This window comes from Octodon degus, unplaced genomic scaffold (assembly GCF_000260255.1).
Source record: "Octodon degus isolate 3935 unplaced genomic scaffold, OctDeg1.0 scaffold00191, whole genome shotgun sequence".
In the NCBI taxonomy this organism is placed as follows: Eukaryota; Metazoa; Chordata; class Mammalia; order Rodentia; family Octodontidae; genus Octodon; species Octodon degus.
Window position 1 is genome coordinate 4,540,486 of NW_004524767.1, and position 4,403 is coordinate 4,544,888.

Consider the following 4,403-nt stretch of genomic DNA (forward strand, 5'->3'; position numbering starts at 1 on the left):
TGCACATCTGGAATAACAGCATGCACCAACTCAGCTGCCCCAGAGGACCAGGACATTGACTTCAAATACACTTCTCACAGTGAAAATCAAGCCTATTCTTTGACATGCTAATGCCTGTGTTGGCCAGGTCTCATTGTAGACTTGCCAGCACAACAAACAAACTTGAAAGTGTCAAGGGGTTACTTTCAAGTTACTGTAGCATTTGCTTATTTTGAGGAATACACTCTCTTCCTATTAGATGAGCGATTTAGACTCTCTCTCTCTCTCTTTCTTTCACCTTATCATCTTTAATTAGTGCAAAGCCCATGAGTACTAGCCCGTGAGATCAAATGGAAATGCCTGTTTGATGATCCAAATACCTTAAAGAGGCAAATGGAGGAGCAGCTGTTTTGTTTAAAATGAAAGAAAACAGAAGGTAGCATAGAAGTGAAGTGTGTGAAAACTTAATCATCTCCAAATGCTAAATGGCCTTGTCATGGTTATATGATGTGAAGGGTAATAACTGGAAACATTTTCTATTGAGGGTTCCTACTCCATTAAAAATCCCTTCCCACTCAGCACTGGTGCTGGGAGCTTAGTTCTAAACAAGAACATTATCCCTTGAGCCAGCAGTTGGCACTTCCTGTGGGGTGTTCTTTGAGGTCGGTCTCTAGAGGACAGATTGATACCCCAGGAAAATGAACTAGGAGAGTTAGAGCATTTGATGCTCCGAGTCAGGGAAGGGTCAGTCGATTCTCCTAAAATTTGTCATGTGTCACACCTGTGTTAATTATGTTAGAAACAATGCTATTCATTAGCCTTTATTATCAGCTGGAAATATGCAGAATACAGAGATGAATTTGGTGCCTGGTTGCATTCCTACACATGGGGAAAATATCTGAATATTTCTTTGTTTAGTCTGTCTCATTAAAAAATAGAAAACTACAGGGATTATATTTGCAGCATGAATTTGTTTTTGAGGAATAATATCAAAGTAAGGTCAAATTTAGAGATGAGAGATTTGTATAAGTTGTCTTTATGACTAGGGCTAGGGCTTTAAAATTATTGTTTATACTACATGATACTTATTTACCTTATCATACCTTACCATTTTTCATGTGAAAATTTAATTAGCATAGTACTTGATACTATTGATATAATAATCTGATATATAGCAACTCAGAGAAACGTTGCCAGGCTTGATATTTTTTCTTTGGCAAGAGGTTTATCCCCAGAATACACTCAGATTTTGAGAAAGCAATTTTTCTCCTACTTGTCCCTCAGAGAGCAGATACTCGTATTACCGCGTTGTATTTCCCTAGGAACAGAAGGCCGGCAATGTGTTGCGTCACGATCGCCTCCACGGGCCTTCCTGTGCTTGAAGTAAGGGCTATTACCTTTAGTGCTCTGGAGTAAAGTGATTAAACGCAACTATCAGGGTGCCTTTTGTGAGAGAAACGTAAGGAACAGTGCAGTCATCTTGTCCTGGAACACGGCCCTGCGGAAGAACGGTTGTTTTCCTCTGAGCTCCATAGAAGAGCCACGTGAAAGGATCTACAGCAAGTGCAGTCCATTAAGCACAAACGACCTACTTCACATTCGGCTCAGTATAGTAATTGGGTCAGCATGCAATAACTATTTACAAAATCATATAATTCTACATCGAAAAGGACTAAAACTCCAACATATGTACGCATAACTCCTTACCCCATACTGTACTGGAGCTTGGGATGAAATGGGTCCGATGCAAAAGAAAAGGCGGGTACATGATGGATGGATGAGCGGCTTAAATTTTTGACATTAAAGTAAATTTCATCTGTCTCTTGTCTAAGTTACCCATTTTTATAGTTGAAATAAAGCAAAGATTGGAAAAAATAAATAATAGACTTCGGATCACATTTTAAATATTGTTCCCAGAGAGGTCTTCAAGTAATTAATGCCATGGGCCCCAGAATTGGACCACTGTTGTCCATATCATGGCTCTCCAACTAACTGCATGTGTGAGTTTCAAAACAATGACAGTTTGTTATGGCTTTGTCTCTCCCTTGTGAACTGTGAGTTTCTACTGAGTGTATATTTTATGAATTGTCCTGAGGATAAAATGAGCTTGTGCGAATCACATGTCTAATTCAGTGATTGTGGCAGATAACCACAGCTCATTGTTTCTTCATATGTGTATGTGTACACATAAATATATATGGGGAGGGACACGGAGAGAGAGAGACAGACAGACAGCCAGACAGAGACACAGAGAGACAGATACAGAGACAGAGATGGAGAGCAGAGAGAGAGTGAGAGACAATGAGACAGAAAAAAGAGAAGAGAGAGATTGATTCTGGATTTGGAAGACAAAAGTACTGAAAATATTTTGCAGAGTTCATAAATAAGCTACTTACTTCCTAATAACATCACCTTTGAACTATGGCCTCTTTTTGTTTATTTTTATTAGAAAAAATATGCATTGTTTGCGACTGAATTGATAACATAGATGCAGACTTCAGTAGTTGCACACAAGCCACAGAGAACTGTAAACCTTTGCTACTGGGCCATTAGAAGACTCAACTCTTGCTGAAGGGTGTTCTCATCATTATAATGAAGTGCTAGCCGCTGTGGAATACAAGTTCAAATTGTCATAGGTGCCTGCAGTGAGCTCTTTCCCATGTCCTTTCAAGCCATCTCTCTCCTGTTTCCTAGTATCTGGGGTTTGAATGCAGAGGTTTATCCTCTTGCCAGTACCAGTAGTCCATGTGACACGAGTCCACCTCTTTAAAAAGCCTACTGCTTTCTCTCTATATATATTTCTTCAAGAGTAGATGGGCCACAGAAGTGATTTATTTATTATGCAAATTGAAGCTTGTGGTTTGCTAAGGTTTGAATGCTTGCTTTCTTCCAAAATTTATGTTGAAATTCAATTCGCTGTGGTGATAGTAACAACTTGTGCTTTGGAGAAAGATTAAGTCTTGAGAGCTTGAATCATTATGAATGGGATTAATGGGTGTATAAAAAGAGGTATCTGAGGGCTGCCTGGTTTTCCCATCACTTCTGAAGAAAGAATCTTTATTTGTCCATCTGCTCTGCCAAAGAAAGAAATTTAGATGGTGCCATCCATGAAGAATTGGCCTACCCCCAACTCTGACTCTGTTGGCCCATGATCTAAGATTTGTCAGTTTTTAGAACTATGAGAAATAAATTTCTGCATATCTAAAATGTACCAATAAACAATTAGAAAGAGAAAGGAGGTAGCTTTAGCCACAAGCAAAATCATCCAACAACTATGTTTTGCAACATTTCTGAGCCCAAGACAAAGCAAAACATTCTGTTCTCTCTGCCACATGAAAAGAGGAAGAAATGTCTATACTTCATAAATTATCCATTTTAAGATATTTTGTTATAGCAGTCTGAAATAGAATACGCTGTAATTTTTCCGATATATATATTATAAGCATTTTGTTCTAGAAGAGAAAATTTGGGTTTAAGCAGCTGCCATTGTCTTACAGAAAACATTGTCACTCTCCACCAGGCTTGTGGTCACCATTGCCAATCAGTGCCTTTTGTGTACTTAATTCAAGACAGTGAGCAAGTAAATATGGATGGGAGTTTCTGGGTAGTGCTGGGGTTTGGAAATAGAATTCCTCAAATGAATGGTACTAAGCCTACTTATTTTGACCTTAACATTTTTAATTTGTTTATTCCTTTTTTTCCCTTTCTTATAATTGGATATCCCGCTTCTCAGTGACATTTGTTATTCCTTATGATTGTTTTCATATATTTCCAAAGAGTAAGCTAGTCTTACTTTGTTAAAATCACACAGTTTATTATCTGTTATTCAAAGAGGAAATAGTATCTGTATGGATATGTGATTGTGGATATGTTTGTGTTTCTCTTAATATTTTTCAAGTTTTACCAGAGCGGTGAAACATTGATTTTTTTTTTTTTGACCCAGAAAGTCCTTAGAGAAAATCTACATAGTGTTTATAAAATGGGGCTCACACACTGGGTTTGGGTGCAAACAAATAGCACAATTAATGACACATCAATGAATTACTGTGCGATAACTGAGCTGGTAGTCACCCTTCTCACTTAAGGAACTCAATTTACAAATGTGTACAAATATAAGTAAATATTTTAAGGAACATTCTTAATGTTTTGTAGAAGATTACTATTGGGTCTTTATTTAACTTATATAATTTTTTATAGAAGAATAACTAAAAACACAAGATTATTTCCATTGGAATGTACACCATAAGTAAAAATAAAGCCTTTATTTTTTAAAAAAAATTTGCTAATCTGGTGGGTGTGGTGGCCCATTCCTGTAATCCCAGCACCACAGAGGTTGAGGCAGGTGAATTGCCATGAGTTCAAGGCCAGCCTGTCCTACCTCCTAAGTTCAAGGCTGGCCTGAATTACACATGAGACTTTGTCTC